Source organism: Sapajus apella, unplaced genomic scaffold (assembly GCF_009761245.1).
Source record: "Sapajus apella isolate SASKATOON/1434 unplaced genomic scaffold, GSC_monkey_1.0 scaffold9, whole genome shotgun sequence".
Taxonomy (NCBI): Eukaryota; Metazoa; Chordata; class Mammalia; order Primates; family Cebidae; genus Sapajus; species Sapajus apella.
Genome location: NW_022436949.1, coordinates 40,778,810 through 40,798,492, shown reverse-complemented (window position 1 = coordinate 40,798,492; position 19,683 = coordinate 40,778,810).

The following is a 19,683-nucleotide window of genomic DNA, read 5'->3' as shown; positions in this document are numbered from 1 at the left end:
ACTTGTGTATTTTTGGTAGAGAAAAGTTTTCGCTGTGTTGGCTAGGCTGCTCTCGAACTCTGATTTCAGTTAATCCACCCACCTTGGCCTCCCTGAGCCACTGCACTCCAGCCTGGGCAACAAGAGGAAACTCTGTCTCAAAAAAAGAGAACTTATTTATTGTATCTAACTGTATATTTGTACCTAATAGCTGGCTTCTCTTCATCTCTCTCTCACACTCACACTTTTCTCAGTCCCTGGTGTCTATCATTTCAGTCTTTACTTCCGTATGATCAATTTTTTTAGCTCCCACATACGAGTGGGAACATATAATATTTGTCATTCTGTGCCTGGCCATGTAGATTTTTTTTTTAATGAAAGGCCTATTCAAATCTTTTGCTTAATTTTTATTATTGATAATTTATATACTTTTGATATACATTATAATGGAAAATTATTAACAGATTGATTTTATTTTATTAAGAATGAATTATATCAAAGATAAAGCAATCTTTTGGTTTATGCTTTTTATTAGGAAACACAAACATTGAATAGGTATTTAGTGAACTCTATCTTACATCTCTATCACATATTAATGTCTGGAACAATGGGATTGAGTCAGAACGTCATATCAGCTGCAACATCAAATCTATTCATTCATTTTGTTTTTGTTGGAGCGCAGAGAGTGTTGTAGCAAAGGGAAGGAGAACACAAATCGCGTGTTTTGCAATATTTGGGTCCCCTTGCAATGGGCCGCTCCAAAAATCATTAATTATTTCATCTTGCATAGCTCACCTTCCAGTTTTTCAGGATCTGGGGCTGAAATTATTCATCTTTATTCTGAACTGTTCAACTGTATGCTTGTTCAGAGCCACAAAGTTGGCCTTTGATTTTAAACTGCCATCTTTCAGATACCTTCATGTGGAAAATTGAGTAAAATACCTGTTTCAACATATAATGAATATTGAATACTACTACAAATATGTGCTGAAATGAGAAGCTGGTAGTTATCTAATAGACAGAGAACCACCATTAACTAACAAATGCTGCTGGCGTATCCACAGGTGCCATGCAGTTACGCATCAGGTGACCTTCTGTATTCCTTCCTGGCTTCCCCAAGTGTACTCTACCATTTTTAAAAGGGACCTAATTATATATTTAATAATAACCTCTGTATTCATATATTTAATATTGATCTGCGATACATATGTAATTTTAAAACATGCTTTAGAAGAAGATACAGTCACCCCTCAGTATCCAATGGAGGGACTGGTTTTGGGATCCCTTGTAGATAGCAAAATATATGGATGCTTAAGTCTCTGATATAAAATAATATAGTATTTGCATATAACCTATACAGTCCTCTCATATACTTTAAATCATCTCTAGATTATTTACAAGACCTAATGAATATTGTATAAAGCATGAGGCTGTAAGAAATTATAGCTACCATGAAAAAAAATCAGGCAATGGCCAATTAAATTGTAGCATTAATTAGATATAAAATAAAGACTTTTTATTATTGTCTCATTATTAAACATTCTACCTTTTAGAAAAACACAATGCAATGGTTTCTTTTTATTTTATAGAAATTAAATTTATCACTAAATATTTACCAACTTTTAACAATATGCATTACCCAATTTCTGGACTTCATTACTATTTCTTGCCTCATTTCTTCATCCTGGATTTGGTTTTCTTCCTGTAAAGTACTTATGTTACTTTGTTGAGGACATGGGGTAGTGTTATGGACTGAATGTTTGTGTCCCCCAAAGTTCATATGTTGAAGACTTAGCCTCCAGTGTGAAAGTGTGATGGTATGAGGAGGTGGGGCCTTTGGGAGGGTTAGATGAGGTCATCAAGATGGGGTTGTCATCATAGTGGGATTAGTGCCCTTATAAAGAGACCAGAATATGTGCTCGTGCGTGCTCTCTCTCTCTCTCTTTCTTTCTTTCTCTCTATCTATCGCTCTCTCTCTCTCTCAACCAAGAGCAGACACATCCAGAAGATATCTGTTTACAATCAGAGAAGAGGACCTACACCAGGAACTAAATCAGCTAGCACCTTGATCTTAGACTTCTCAGCTTCCAGAACTGTGAGAAATAATTATCTGTTGTTTAAGCCATCCAGTCTACAGCATTTTGTTATAGCAGCCCAAGTAGACTAAGACAGCTAATAAACTTCCTTAGCTGTTGTATATCTGGGGAAAGACCTTCATCACCGCCATCACCACCACTGCCACCACCACAGCACTATTAATCATAGTTTAGCTGGGTATAGAATTTGAGTTTGGCAGTTTTTTCCCCTCATCATTTGGAAGATATTACTTCTTGGTCTCCTGGCATCAATTCTTAAGGAAAAGCCCACTTTAATTGTTTTTATTTTGTAGGTAATCCATCTTTTCTTCATGATAGCTTTCATGATTCTTATCTTTGATTATATACCATTATGTTATCTTATAATATTTTAATATGTGGATTCATTTTATTTGACCTTGCTTAGCATTATACTTCCTAAGTCCAGAAAGTCATATTTTTCATCAGTGCTGGAAACTTTTCAACCATTATTCTTTTGAATATTGTTGCTCTGCCTTTCTAGAGCACGTGCTCTGCTGCTCTCACTCTTATTCAGTGTATATTGAAGTATCTCAATCTATCTTGCATGTGTGTCTCCCCAGTGCATTTTCCATAGTCTTCATCTCTTTTTATCTGTGCTATTTTCTGCCTGAATTCTTTCAGTTAGTTGATTTAATCCATCTAGAGTTTAATATATTTTTAAATTACATTTGGTCTTTTATTTCCAATATTCTTGTTTTTAAAATATATTCCTTCCTGTCTTTGCTTTTTGTTTCTTTTCTTTTTCTTTTTCTTTTTTAAAGATGAGGTCTCACTGTATTGCTCAGGCTGGTCTCAAACTCCTGGGCTCAAACAATTCTTCTACTTCAGCCTCTCAAAGTATTGAGATTACAGGTGTTAGCCACCATGCCTGGCCAATTTCATTTTTTAAAATAAATAATATTCCTATATTTGTCTCCTTGGTAAACTGAAGTATACTAATTTAAAAATTATTTTTATATAGGTCCATACTTTTCTTTTTGTCTGGAGTGACTTCTCCCAATTGCTGAAGTCCTTGACTGACTTCCTGAGCACTAGAGCTTGTCTCATATATGTTGGGATGGTGGTACAGAGGATCGTTTTCAATGAAATTTCTTCTCTTTTTGAACTAAATATGAGTGTTTAGTGGTATGGTGGTTATTTTCATCCCTTACTCACAAGATCCTTAACCCATAAATAGGTGATATATTGGTGGCTTGGGATACTTATTTTGCAGTGTTGTGGTAAGCATTGACATGGGAGCTATGGAAAGCATATACATGCACTTACGGCAGGTTGTGGGGGAGGTTGGGGACGGTTCTGGTTGTGAAAATGTATCAACTTTTACCTGTCACTGATAACAAGTTTTTATAAGTCATGACTCCAGGCAGAGATTACAGTTTATTTTAGCTTTTTTCCTTCCTTTTCAAAAAGAGCTCTGACATATTCCCAGTTTCAAGCAGTTAGCCTGGCTCCATTCGTTGCCTCATGTGGGACTATCTCTGCCCACGTTTGAACCAAAGCCCAACACCTCTGGATTGCCACAGACAATAGAAGTCACATGGAGTTAAGTCCCAGTGAGCAGTCTTAAAGATGGACCAAGCGCATCTTAAGATGTGTTAATGACTTTGACATCTATGGTGGTTATTCCCCATTTGACCCATCCTGATCCATTCTCTGTTCACTCTCCTCCTAGGAAAGAAACCAGCTTGAACTGCTTTGAGGGCTGGCTTCCGCAATAGAAGACATCAGCAGGAGATTGGTGGGGTAGAAAAGTGGGAGGTGGAGGCATGACTTCCTTTTCCTTCCCTGCTTCAGGGAAGCATCTGTGGCAGCAACTGTGTCCCCCTCCAGACCCCTGTTGCTACACCTCTTCCTTCTCACTCTAGCCTTCACTAGGCAACAAACACCATTTCTCCTCTTTGTCACTTCAGCCCAATGGTTGTTACAACTTTCTGTTGTTGCTAGTTTCTAGATTTCACCCGTATGAGATTAAAGATGCTGGTTTCACTCCAGCATCTTTGTTGTATCTGTCTTTTTTATGATGAAAATCTAGGTGGCTCAGTAGCAAAGGTTTTCTCCACTCCCCACCTCCAGAACTCTAGGAACCTAAGATGTGTTTTCATTTAAACATTCACTCACAGGTTCATTCATATACACAACACTGTGCTACAGACCCTGTGGTACACAAAACATGTCAAACATAGGCCCATACATCATAGCATAATCTATTTCTCTAGCTCCACACTCCCTTCATTCTAGCATCCTGATAACACCATGGCGTCCACTGCCTTCTTATCTTAACATTCCTTACCTTGCTTTATTATCTAACATTCCTAATCTCAACAGCTTTTCCACTTCTTTCATCTATTCAGTTTTTATTTATCCTCCAGAATTTATTAAAGTAATATTTCCTCCAGGAAGCTACCTCTAGTTCAGTGGTCTGATTGGCATGTCCCTGTTCTATGATTCTTCTCAAAGCATTTGGTATAGAGTATACCAGATATTATGCTAAGCACTTAACCTGGTTTATTTTTTTTTTTTTTTTTTTTTTTTTGAGACAGAGCCTCTCTGCCACCCAGGCTGGAGTGCAGTGGTACTATCTCAGCTCACTGCTACCTCCACCTTCTGGGTTCAAGCAATTCTCCTGCCTCCGCCTCCTGAGTAGCTGGGACACAGGCATGTGCCACCACGCCACGTTAATCTTTGTATTTTTAGTAGAGACAGGGTTTCACCATATTGGCCAGGCTGATCTCAAACTCCTGACCTCGTGATCCACCTGCCTTGGCCTCCCAAAGTGCTGGGATAATAGGTGTGAGCCACCATACCCGGCCTGGTTGTTTTAATAATCCTCACAGCAGCCATATGAAGGAGATATTTTTATGTCCCCTTATCACAAACTAGGAAACTAAGCCTCAGTGTGTTTTAGTGGTGGAGCGGGAGTTGGGATTTTTTTTTTTTTTTTTTTTGGCAGGGTCTCATTTTGTCACCCAGACTGAGTGCAGTGGCAGCCTCGACCTCCTGGCTCAAGTGATCTGCCTACCTCAGCCTCCTTAGTTGGAGCTGGGATTCTAACCCAAGCAATGTGACCTCAAAGACCATCATGTCAAACTTCTTTACATTTAGCAACTAATAACAATTTATTACAATTCTTGGGTTTTTTGGTACCTGTTTCCACCATGCAGTTATAATCTAAGGACATTGTTTGACTCATCTGTGCTTCTCTAGTGACTACTACCATGTTATTAGGGAAGGAATGAAATCATTCTCAATGTCAAAAACAGCAGAAAGACTAGTACCATATTCCCCAGTGCTTATACTTGCTTTTGAGGAATTCGCAAATGATTCTTAATCCTAAAATATGTCCAAAGAACTTTTTACCTTTCTAGTAAAAATATTCTTTCCTTTGAGTTTTGCAGCAAAGTTTAGATTGTAATCTAAATGATACAAGAAAAGGTCCATGTTTATATCATTACCTTTATGTCTTACTGTTCTCAGGAGAAAATATTGAACATGTTAGATACTCCATTAGCATTTGAGGGAGTAGTAATTATGGTAATGGAGTGAGCGATGGGAAGGTGAAGGTTTGGAATCCTAGGCATCTTTATAAGTTCTGTCTTACTGATAAAAGTCACTCTGGAAGCACTGAGGCCACACTCATCTTCAGGAAGCCTCTTCTTTCTCATTCAAAGGCAAGGCATGGGTATACAAAAACACATGAAAATAAATGAAGGATCTCTGAATCATTTTTTTTTTTGTATGGCATAGACTTTAGAATGAGACAGAACTAGCATTGAATTTATCTCCACAGTTTACTAATGTGACCTTGAGCAAGTTACTACTCTATGAGATACAGTTTCCTCACTTGTAAACTGGAGATAGTCCTTAATTCTATGGCTAATAGCTGATGTACAGGAGTACGGCCCCCCCAGCTATTAGAAAATGCTGAAATACTTCTGAAAGAGTTCACAGAGCTCCCCTGCCTTGAGTTCCCCACCCGTGTGCTTTTTCACCATTCAACTTCCCTGGCTTCTCCCATAAGAGCTCTTTCCTTGAAATGCCCATTATCCAGCAAATAAAGGGTTAATGCATGGCGCATTCTGGGCCTCCAGGATCCTGCCACTGTGCACAGGGATTCTCCCACATGTATTCTGATACGTAGGTGCCTATGTTAATATTTTGAATATCATTCCGTCTTCGTTGGATGTTTGGACAGATAAAATGGTTTACCATTTATAAAGTTTTTTGCACACTTCCTAACACATAGTAAATACATAATGCATGGTATTTGTGGTGAAGATTTGTTTTTTTATTCTGGCCTTGGATCCATTGCCTCATCTTCTGGCCACAGATGATATTTTTTATGCATGACCACCCTGGGTATGGGGGTGGGGGATAACATGTCATCAGCCCTGACCAGTCAAAATATCTTACCTCTCCTGCTCACCATTATCGACACACAAATGGGGACATGACCCATAGTTAGTTGATCCAATGAGTTATGTTTAGCTTATGCTTTTTAGGAGAAACAGGTGAAGAGGAATTTGGAGTGGTTGCCAAGTAATCTTTACGGTCTCTTTCGACTCTTAAGAGTCTGCATCACAGAACATCCAACATGTGCCCCTCAAAGTCATTCAACTTTAAAGGATGAAAGACAGCAACCTGAATCAATCACGTGAATACCTGTATCCAGCAAAGCATGCATGCAATTCTCAGCTTTTTAGGAATATTAATGAATTTCCTACCTCCCACTTTTTTTGTTTAAATATGTTTAAGTGGGGGTTTTGACACTGAAAGAGTCATACTACATGGCTTGATATTACGATTATCTGGAAAACATGTAGACATTACTTTCCATATGCCATAATCCTGCCTCCTGCTTTCAAACTCTATCTCTGATCCCTCTGTCCATCCGTGACATCCAACTGGTGGCTTCCTGGAGGCTGTGAACCCTGAGGCTTTCTCTCCAATTTCTTCCTTTTGGGACCCTCAAAGGAAGATCTTCCTGCCTTACATTTTCTTCTTTATTTGAGCACCACCAGGGAGCTAATAGTGTTTCCCTCATGGAAGCTGTGAAATCTTCTAGTGCAAGGACCACATTTTTCATTTTTTTATTATTATTATTTTTAATCACATTTTAGGTTTTGGGGTACATGTGAAGAACATGCAAGATTGTTGCATAGGTACACACATGTCAGTGTGATTTGCTGCCTTCCTCCCCATCACCTATATCTGGCATTTCTCCCCATGCTATCTCTCCCCAACTCCCCACCTACTGCTGTCCCTCCCCTGTTTCCCCTCGACAGACCCCAGTGTGTGATGCTCCCCTCCCTGTGTCCATGTGTTCTCATTGTTCAACACCCCCCTATGAGTGAGAACATGTGGTGTTTGATTTTCTGTTCTTGTGTCAGTTTGCTGAGAATGATGGTTTCCAGGTTCATCCATGTCCCTACAAAGGACACAAACTCATTGTTTTTGATGGCTGTGTAATATTCCATGGTGTATATGTGCCACATTTTCCTTGTCCAGTCTATCATCAATGGGCATTTGGGTTGGTTCCAAGTCTTTGCTATTCTAAACAGTGCTGCAATGAACATTCGTGTGCATGGGTCCTTATAGTAGAACGATTTATAATCCTTTGGATATATACCCAGTAACGGGATTGCTGGGTCAAATGGAATTTCTATTTCTAGGTCCTTGAGGAATCGCCACACTGTCTTCCACAATGGTTGAACTGATTTACCCTCCCACCAACAGTGTAAAAGTGTTCCTATTTCTCCACATCCTCTCCAGCATCTGTTGTCTCCAGATTTTGTAATGATCGCCATTCTAACTGGCGTGAGATGGTATCTCAATGTAGTTTTGATTTGCATTTCTCTAATGACCAGTGATGATGAGCATTTTTTCATACATTTGTTGGCCTCATGTATGTCTTCTTTTGTAAAGTGTCTGTTCCTGTCCTTTGCCCACTTTTGAAAGGGCTTGTTTTTTTCTTGTAAATCTGTTTTAGTTCTTTGTAGATTCTGGATATCAGCCGTTTGTCAGATGGGTAGACTGCAAAAATTTTTTCCCATTCTGTTGGTTGCCGATTCACTCTAATGACTGTTTCTTTTGCTGGGCAGAAAATGTGGAGTTTGATTAGGGCCCATTTTGTCTATTTTGGCTTTTGTTGCCAATGCTTTTGGTGTTTTGGTCATGAAGTCCTTGCCTGTGTCTATGTCCTGAATGGTTTTGCCTAGATTTTCTTCTAGCGTTTTTACGGTGTTAGGAAAGACCACATTTTTCAAATAGTCTTTGCTCCCTGGAAGCAATGTGTTTCACCAAAATGGGTGCCCAAAAGCTGTTGGCTGACACTCTCAAAAGTCAAAGAAAGTGGAAAAAATATCCATAGTTTTTGATCAATTAAGGCTGTAACTATATTAATATTCTCAGTTGATCGGCAACTTCTGGGCGTTATAAAGTCTGATGCCCTAATGGTCACTTGGAATCTTTCACAGACATCTGAATCGGTCATAAATATGGCCCAAATCACTGGTCTCTAAAATGTCAGTGGCTTTCCCTTGCTTTTGGACTTCATAACAACTAGATCAGGTCAAGTGAATGATACATGACATTTCAGTCAGTTCTGCAATGGCCCAAACAACCCCAGACTGTGGGAACTGTACTTATGATGACTGAATGGAAAATTATTATGTGCAAACTTTTTTCCAGGCCCCACCCTCTACCTGGTGGGCATTTGAGTTACAATGCGGAATCTCTTGGCAAGCCTCCATTCAGAGTTTCTGGGACTCAGTCATTCAGACAAGTGAGGACTGTCCTCTCTCAGCACATCCAGGGGAGAAATTTTAAAAGTTTCCCTGCTGAGTCCTTTATGGAACATAGAAGTTGCACAATGCTTTTGGATGATAGTTCCCCCAGGGAGCTATTGTTTTCGGAAACCTCACATTTTTTGGAGCTGTGTGAGGGAATAAGATTGTATGATGTCACATAAGACCACTCAACCCATTTTGCTATGAGGTCAAGAACAATCAATCCAGGACATGTGCTTAAACTCAGGGCCTTTTTATTATTCTGCAGTAGGACCCTCCCAGAAACCCTTTCTTTCGTTTGGCAGGACCCAAAACTCAGGCATTTGATTTGATTACAGCTTACTACTTTCAGTTGAGTATTCTGTAAAAGAGACTTTGGGGAGAGTCTTAGAGATTACCTGGCAGGCAGACCAAATATCTCTTCCTATAGTTTCTTAAAGAGTGTAGATTGCACAGATAAAAAGTGAATTCCAAGAACAGCTTTGAGTAGCCCCTAGTTCTCTATGGAAAATGTACAAACAGACTCTAATATAATACAAAAAAAAAAAGCGAATTCCAAGAATAGCTTTGAGCAGCCCCTAGTTCTCTATGGAAAATGTACAAACAGACTCTAATATAATACAACAAAGCAAAACAATAAACATTGCACATAATACACTTCTCACAGACAAACCTGAAAACTCAGAATTTCTCAACCAAATTGTGTTAGGTAAGAGAAATCATAATGAAACATCAAGTACAAAGAAACACAATAGATTTGATAGTACAACAGGGTGATTATAGTCAATAATAATTTAATTGTACATTTAAGAGTATTTGGATTGTGTGTAACACAAAGGATGAATACTTGAAGGGACCTATACCCCATTTATCATGATGTGATTATTTACTCATTACGTGCCTGTATCAAAACATCTAATGTACCCCATAAATATATTCACCTACTATGTACCCACAAAAATTGAAAAGGAAACACCATAGACATATTCAATAGCACATGGGTTGTCAGAAATGCACTGAAAGACACAGAACACTACGATATTTTAAATGAACATTGAAGTGTATTAACATAAGTATCTAAAGTCCTTAATTATTGCATCCAATGGAACAAAGATTAAGGTGCCATAACTGTCTCCCAAATATTTACTTTGGGGATAAATCTTTCCATGATTGCTTTTAATCCTTAGCCAACTTTTAGAGAAAGAAAATCAGATGAAATCCATCTAGCCACTTCTAATTATGCAAAGGAAGGAAATAATGTGCCCTGCTAAATACAAAAAAGAAAAATTACAATTGACTCCATATCCCTTTGATGGAAACAATGTCCTTCATTATGTCTCTGTGTGTGAAGTTTTCTGGTGTATTTTTGATACATTACTTTCCACAGATTAGGGCCTGGAAGATCTCTCTTCAAGAAGCACCTGGATGGTGATTGACAAAAAGAACCAGAGACTGGGCAGCACTGTAAAATAAGCTCATTCATTTATTCAGTCCTATACAATTTAATTTGATGAGCAAATGGGCTGATACAAAATCTAAGACATCTTGCAGTTTCGAGAGACTTAATGGGTAGGTTTAGAACAAGGCTTGGGCATTGACACTGCAAGACATTGAGGGTCATTTTTGATCATTGAATGGAATTAACCTACCTCAGAGGACTTCCAAGGAAGTCTGAGGGAAATGGTCGACAACATGGAAGCCACAGGTTGGGTGAACAAAAGTTTTACTTGAGTTTTATAAAAACCTGAGACCCCCATAATACTGGCTCAAGGAGTGAACTGAGCATTTTTTTTAAAAAGCTCTCCAAGTGAGTCTGATACAAAGCCAGTGTTAATTGACAATCACTGACCCAAAGGCCACTTCAGAGCTTCCAATAATGAAGCAAAATTGATAGCTCCTATGCTATGAATCCACTCATTAAACATGTATCAGGTGGGATTTTCTGCATTCTGGAAGTTTTAAAGTCTCTGTGACAGAGAAGCAAAGAGCACTCTAGGAAAAACTGGGTTTGATTACTGGATTCGCCCCCAACTGGCATTAGACTTTGAGAAGATATTTCTTTAAGCCTGCATTACCTAAAAAATAGGAATAATGCCACACAGAGTTTTTATGAGGAAAGCACATAGCTGCTATGTCTAGCATCGTACCTAGTTCTTAGCAAGCACAGTAGGTTGAAAATGATCTTCCAAAACATATCCATGTCAAATTCCTGGAATCTGTGAATGTTAACCTTAACCCTGGAAAAAGAATCTTTGCAGATGTGGTTAAAGATCTTGAGAAAATGAGACAATCCTGGATTATATGGTAGGCCCTAAATCCAATGATGATTGTCCTTATAAGAGAGACAGAGGGAAATTTGACACAGACACAGAGAAGTCACTGAGAAGACAGAGGCAAGACTGGGGTGATGTATCCACAAGTCATGGAACACCAGAATCTAGACAAGGCATGCAGATTCTCCTCCAGAAGAAACCAACCCTGCTGAGCCCTGATCTCAGACTTTTGAAATCAAGAAATGTGAGAGAATTAATTTCCATTGTTTCAAGCCATCAGATTCATGATCAATTGTTACAGTAGCCTTAGGAAACTCATGCAGTAAGTATTCCATGACCGCTAGCTTGCTTCATCATCAAGACAGAAGAGGAAACCCAGAAAGGAAGGTTAGAGATCATTTTCAGGCAGAAGCAGAGCCCTTTTGCGGTAGGTCTAAAGATGTTTCTGGGGTGGAATGAATACTCACACAGAGAAGAGCAAACCATCCACTCAAGAAGTTGGAGTGAGGGTGCCAGAAGGGTTCCTCTGGGCTGTCTGCTATACGGAGACTGGGATGGGAGGTAGAGGTGTGATACACAACAAAATATCCATGGGCAACTCCCAGAGTGGCTAAAGTCTGGATATACCCAGTGATGGCAGAGATGTGGAGCAACCAAAACTCTCAGGCACTGCTGTGAATATGTAAAATGGACAACAGTTTGGTATTTAGTTAAAAAGTTAAACATATACCTAACATGTATGGAACTCAGCTATTCCACTCCTAGCTGTTTACCCAAGAGAAACAAAAACATTTGTCCACACAAAGGCTTATACCAAGTTTTTACAGCAGCTTAATTTGTAATACCCTCAAAATATTAAGACCATTGATTAATGGGTCGATGGAATACTGATCAACAGAACGCTAATGATTAATCAGAAGAAACCACCAACTGACACCCTTAACAACTTGAATGAATATCAAAGTCATTATTTTGAGTTAAAGAAACCAGACATAGAATACATACTGTGTAATTCCATTTGTATACATATTTAGAAAATGCAAAAGAGTCTATAGTGACAGAAAGCAGATGCATGGTTGCCTGGGGGGTGGTGAAAGCGTTTGGATGGAGTTGAAGGGAAAGAAGTGATGAAATGTTGGTATCTTAATAGTGGCTGTGGTTTCATGGGTGTACAAATATATCACAACTTCAAAATGCATGGTTCAAAATGCATATTTTAAATATGTGCAGTTTATTTCTTTTAATTATGCCTCAACATAGTTGTTAAGGTAGATTCCAGTGGGAATCTGCTGAATTGACTGAAAGGAGTGATCCAGGAAAGGTGTTGTGGATCAGCGTTTGCAGAGAAATAGCAAGAGTTCATACATATTTCATAATAATGATTTAAATGAGTAGCTGAGCAGTGCAATGAAGCATAGGGTTTCCCCATTTTAATTAGTCTCTTTCATTTCTTAGGGTCAGGAGCCTTCTTGTGTTATGCACGCTCAAGTGAGCTTGTTGCTCAAGTCTGCTCCCTGGTGCTGGGAGAGGATCCTTGTTGGTTGGTTGGTGGTAGGGAGAGCTTTTCTGTTGTGCCTTTTAATCACTTTTCCATGGCTCAGGCTGAACATGGGTGAAGAAAGCCCTCCTGTCTCCATTGGCCAAATTACCTCATCCCCTCCCAGTCCCCCTGCAAAAGCTCAGTGGAGCACCACTCGTGCCCTCACTCTTAAATTCTCCAGTGGATGGTTTGCTCATTTTTGTTTTTGAGTGTTTATTCTGCTCTAGAAACATTTTCAGATCCACAGCCAAAGGGCTTTGCCTTAATTATCTTTGAACATGGCAGAAGAGTTGTTTTCACTTTTCCACCTTAAAAATGTGTATGTCTCTAAAATGTTTTAAAATATTGGAGAGTAGGAATAGGGGAAACACTTTTTGCTAGCCTCACCATTCAGATGTAAGTGCAAATGATTTTCTAATTTTTTTCCACTTTTTGTTCCTATGTAAAGGTTTTTAAAAGCATTACCACTATGCTATACATGCAGCTTTATTTCCTACTTCTTCCCATATCATTACTCCCTGGTCACTTTTCTACGTTATTATATAAGCTTCGTAAATATTATATTTAACAGCTGCATAATACTCCATTGAGTGGAGATGTCAGTGTTAATCATGGCCCTGTTAGCATAGAGTTTAAAACACAGTTAGATGGTGACTTCACATCTATGAGGATGGCTAGTCTCAAAAAAACGAGATAAATGGTGAGGGTATGGAGAAAAGGAACCCTAATACACTGTTGTGGGGAACATAGGTTGATGCAGCCATTATGGGAAACAGTACGGCTGTTCCTAAGGAAATGAAAAATAGAACTGCTGTACTACCCGTGATCCTTCTTCTGGACACATACCCGATGGAGAGGAAATCACCACTTCATAAACATATCTGCATTTCTATGCTTATTGCAGCATTTTTCATAATAGCCAAGACATGGAAACAAATATTAATGGAGGATGAGTGAGATACTGTCTGTATTCTTTTTTATTTCTCTTTAGCTTACATTTGCTTCATCTTGCCAGGTTATACTTTCTGCCTCATCTGACCTTTTTATTTATTTTTTAAACAGTAGTTTCTATTTGATGTTTATTGAATAATGTTATTAGAGAATAAAGGTAATCTCTATTTCTATATAAGAATAAATCCAATCTTAATATCATAATCACTATTTATAGAAATTTAAGGTGCAGGGTAAATAATGCTTCAGAAGCAAAAACATTAGTGGTTAGAAATATAAATCTATATATGCAAATGGCCATTTAACCAATACCCCATGTGATATTACCTAAGGTTTAGAAACTTTATGTAGAATATCACATGGTTAAAACAATAATGACAAAACAGAATTAGAAATATACAAAATAATGGCATGTCTTTCGTGGTCCTCAACAGAAAATAAGATGTGGTGGGAATCAAAGTAAAAATACATTTTTCCCTATTGTTTATATCATTTTAGTAAAGCATTTTAGCAAACTGAAGTGGAATTAAATTCGCGGTGGCTCAAGCCTGTAATCCCAGCACTTTGGGAGGCCAAGGCGGGTGGATCACGAGGTCAAGAGATCGAGACCATCCTGATCAACATGGTGAAACCCCGTCTCTACTAAAAATACAAAAAATTAGCTGGGCATGGTGGCACGTGCCTGTAATCCCAGCTACTCAGGAGGCTGAGGCAGGAGAATTGCCTGAACCCAGGAGGTGGAGGTTGCGGTGAGCCAAGATCGCGCCATTGCACTCCAGCCTGGGTAACATGAGTGAAACTCCGTCTCAAAAAAAAAAAAAAAAAAAAAATATAATCATCTCATTCTCTTTTAGTTCTTAGTTTAGGCTTTATGAAAGATAGAAGCTTTGAAAAGTTGAACTCATTAAATTACTATGAAAGTCAACATACATTCTTTCAACCTAGGAAAAGATTTTTAAGTTAGCAGAATCATAAGAAAACTTCAATTTATACTGTATAGAAGTTCACTAACTTTAAACCTCTTCCCTTTTAACTTTGCCAAGTGAGTTCAAATTTATAAAAATAATTACATTTGAGTTGGTTTAAATGACCAGAAACAATATAAGTCTGTTGATTTTTCAAATTTTCAAAAGAAAAAAGTCAAATATTCCTGCTGTTCTGTGGTCTTGGAAATGTCTCTATTTGCCACAAAAATGCGTGGCATGTCTCATCATTCAATTACTGAAGATACCTTAGGGTAGAAATTCATTCACTCAGGAGAGCTATCAATCAATAAGAAAGCAAGGAAGCCCATTCATTCAGTTTATCCACTCAACATATTTATAGAGTGCTTCCTATGTGCCAGATACACAAGAGAAAAATACTTAATTAAGAATTGTTAGATCACACCCATAAAAGTCACCATAAAGCCTTTGATATACCCCCAACTAATTTTAATTCTCAGAAATAATTCTAGCAATCGTTTTCATACATGTAACATACCCCTCCATATATATCATCAGTAGTTGTGTTCAAAAAGCTGTGGATGACTCTTAGAAAACTAAGATAAAATCCCTACCATTAAAGAGTTCACCGCCTGGTGGGAAAGAGAGACAATGCTGGCAACGAACAATAATAGTAACAGGGTTAGAATGTGTTGGGTGTGTAAGATGACCTGCCAAAGCTCAGGGCAAAAAGAAATTACTTCTTCTTGGGGCTGAATTGGAATTACTTGTTGGATTTTCTTTCTTCCCTGTTGCAGTGTAAGCTCTATGAAATCGGCATAAGTCTGTGTGTCTTAGTTGAATCCTCAAGAATGAATGCATACCTGACACATAATAGATGTGCAAAAATATTTGCTGAATGAATGAATGACTTGGCATTTGACTAAAAGATTAGGATTCAGTTACATGAGCAAGAGAGGAGGTGGAGGGCATTCCTGATGAGGGATGCATGAATTGGAAGGGAAGCACAAATATGCAGCAATGCATCTCACTTCCAGTTGAATTAGCCAAGGTAATTAACACCAGGTGCTGCAATAGATCCCCACATCTCACAGATTTAATACAATAATGTTTCATTTCTCTCTCAAATCAAGTCCTAGGTAGGTTGGGCAGCTCCCCTCCATTTTGCAACTATACCATGTGTAATATGTGACCTTCAAAGCTACCAAAGCATGGGGAGAGGGAGATGGAGAAGCCACCCTGGATCTTAGCTGCCTTGGTTCGTTTCTGCAGCTAATCAGAATGAATCACGTGGCCAGTGTAACTGCAAGGAATTCTGGAGAATGTGGGAAGGACATTGTATTAGGGTTCGCTAGAGGGACAGCACTAATAGGATATATATGTATATATATATATATAAAGGGGAGTTTATTAAGGAATATTGACTCACGTGATCACAAGGTGAAGTCCCACAATAGGCCATCTGCAAGCTGAATAAAAGAAAGCCAGTCCAAGTCCCAAAATCTTGAAAGTAGGAAAGTTGACAGTGCAGTCTTCAGTCTGTGGCTGAAGGCCTGAGAGCCCCTGGAACCACTGGTGTAAGTCCAAGAGTCCAAAAGCTGAAGAACTTGGAGTCTGATGTTCAAGGGTAGGAAGCATCCAATGTGGGAGAAAGACGAAGGCCAGAAGACTTAGCAAGTCTGCTCTTCCATTTTCTCCTGTCTGCTTTATTTCAGTGGAGCTGGCAGCTGATTAGATGGTACCCTCCCAGATTGGGGTGGGTCTGCCTCTCCCAGTCCACTGACTCAAATGTTAATCTTCTTTGGCAACATTCTCACAGACACATCCAAGAACAATACTTTGCATCATTCAATCAAGTTGACACTCAATATTAACCATCACAGTTATAGAATATTTGGTGAGCACCATCTCTCTCTGCCACTCAAGTCTATGCATCTATGCTTATTTGCAGTATCACATGTGTGTATATAGGTCTCATGTATATTTTATATATAGATTTCATTTTCATTTGCCCTCATTTCCTCTAGATTCTTCAGACCACAGATCAAAATTCTTGCTTCTTTTGTCACTCCCATAAATGAAAGGTGATTTGTCCTGTCTAGCTGCTTAATACTGATAAATAATAATGATTACATTCAAATCTCAAACCATGCACATGAATAATCTGAAGCTTTGCATAAACATTAGAGATAGAGTCTCTTATTACTTTATCTGATGTATACATGTACATGAGTTGGAAATATGACTTAAAGGGATTTTCATTTGAAGTTAACCAAGGGAGAATTCTGTCTAATGTTTATGTCCAAAGAACCTTAGAGTGCCTCAGTTTTTCTCATCTGAGAAATGTGATTGCTGATCTCATTGACAAGATTCTGTCCTTCTTCAAATAACCCTCTCATCGAGACTGAACTGCATAATAACTATTTGTTTTTGTACATTACACATAAACATGTAAAACACTGATAGGATAATGAGAAATTCCATGAAAGATCCTAGATAATTATATCTGATTCTTAGACTGTTAGTATGCAGTATGTATGTGGTCTGTGACATTTTTCTGCCATTTTTTTTCTTTAATTTTGTTTTTTTAATTTCCTTTGAGGATGGAAAATGAATTGGCTTAGTCACAGAATTAATGGGTGAATGTTTAATTGTCTGTGAAGAAAAAACAATGGGTTAGGTCAACATTTCTCTGGAAAATGTTTAAAGTGTAGAAATGGGCCAAGGTAAATTCACTATGGATTTGAATTAGGTGCAGAGTATCAAGAAAACATGTAGAAGTGACCAAAATCTCACATTTTTTTTTAATCCTAGGGTCTTAGCTTTTGGACTCAGGGTTAATTTGCTATTAAAAATAAATCTTGATGACAAAATACTCCCTAAAAAGAGAAGCCATTAGAAAAGGTCCAAATGAGGAACAGATTTACTTCTAGCACCTTATGGGGAATTATTACTCTAAATTAGTAGTTTGACTACAGGGTGAGCCAGAATCACACACAGGCTGTGGAGCCCCAGTCCCAGGGATTCTGATTCTATAGGTCCAGGATGAGGCCTGCATTTTGCATTTCTAACACGTGGTTCTGATGCTGCTGGTCTGAGGACCACACTTTGAGAACCAGTTTGTTTTACATCTTTTGCAAGAAGGACTTAAGAAAGGCGCATTAAATAAATGGCTCTGGACTTCAAACCCAGGTTGTATCTGTTCTTAGTCACCCCACTGGCTGTGGTAGTGTCTACTCAACATTACTTGTGCATTTAGTTATTGCAAAGGTGATGAGATTGGAAGGATGGCAATGCTGATGGCCTGTGAAATCATGTCAAATGAAGAGATCGCTCTAGGTTCCAGTTATTTCAGGTTCAGGATTTGAGAGGAATGGTAAAAGTACTTTGATGGAACATGAAGCTTTAAGAGACGTGCACAGTCAGAGAGACAGCTGGGGCTCAGCTTAATACACTTGGCTTTTGTTTGTTTGTTTGCTTTGTTTCTTTTTCTTTTTTTTTTTTTGAGATGGAGTCTCACTCTGTCACTAGGCTGGAGTGCAGTGGCACGAGCTTGGCTCACTGCAACCTCCACCTCCCGGGTTCAAGTGATTCCCCTGCCTCAGCCTCCTGAAGTAGCTGGGACTACAGGCACATGCCACCATGCCTGGCTAATTTTTGTATTTAAGTAGAGACAGGGTTTCACCATGTTGGCCCAGATGGTCTCGATCTCCTGACCCCGTGATCTGCCCCCCTCGGCCTCCCAAAGTGCTGGGATTACAGGTGTGAACCACCGCACCTGGCTAATCCACTTGTTTTGTCAATGGGGTGAGAGATATGGTTGCAATACAGGCGTCACTGTCAACACAATGTTTGCATGGACCAGATCAACATTCTGTAGGGCAGCAATTTAAAAACCTGTCTTAACATAGATTTTACAAAACTCATATAGAGACTCATGTCCAAATCAAAAATACCTCAGTTGGGGCAGTGGAGGGCAGATTACTAACTGGGAGAGTTTGCCCAGTGAATTTGGTAGAAATCAGTCACTCAGATACCTAAACGAAAAACTGACCTCTAAATTGCTAATTAAGTCATTATGCACAGAGGAATCTTCTGTCTTGCTTATAAGCTAGTTTCCTTTTACTATAAACAAATAGCACTACTTAGTAATTTTTATTAATAGAGTTTCTGTATATACAATACCACTTTTAAGTTTGATCTCATGTTACTCAAGTGCCTTGTAAAGTATGTAATGAACGCCCAAATTATAAGGAATGTAGAAGTGGCAGAGCAGCCGTGCAAATCGCTATGAAAATAAATTAGACCACAGAAAGTTTTAATCACTCTGCCACCCACCAGGACATTCACATGTAATAAAATAGTAAAAGCGATATTGTTTTCTACCTGCCTGACAAAAGTTTTTACTCTCCAACGGCTCAGTGGGCACGTGTTCAGAAGCTGAGCAAGAGTACCTCACCCCAAATTATTTTTTAGGGAGAAACTCAAGAGATGAGCCTATCTCATTCTTCACCTAGAGCCATTCTGGATATTAACTGCCCTATTAACCAAGCCAATAAATTCCTTCCCTAGGCTGTAAGAGAAACCCACTGTCAAGGAGGATATTTCAGTTGAATCGTGAAAAATATTCAGGGCAAGGTTCCAAACTCCGTACATGGTTAGGCTTTTTAAAGTTTTGCTCATTGGTGAAGGTTCTCAGGGGCAGTCTTTGCACCTTCTGTGTTTGCTTTGATCGTCCATGTGTAATTAGAATAACCATAAACACACACTCATTTAGTTGAGGCATATATTTGCATTAGACAAAACTTTTTACCCTTAGTTTAAGGAAATCACAGTACATGATTAATGCAATGCTTCTTTTCACCAAAATTCTGTGAGATTCTCAGCACTCGTTCTCTCAACAGCACTTTCGGTCCACTGACTTCTTTCCTCAGATCTTCCTCCAGTATCCACTGTCTCTAACAGTCTTATGTATTTGTCTTGAACCACCGAGTCTTGGCACACCTTACTTTTAGCCCTATAACTCTGTGTTATAAAAAGTTTGGCAGTCATGTCCTACTTCTCAGCAAGACTTAACAATGATCTTCAGTAAGG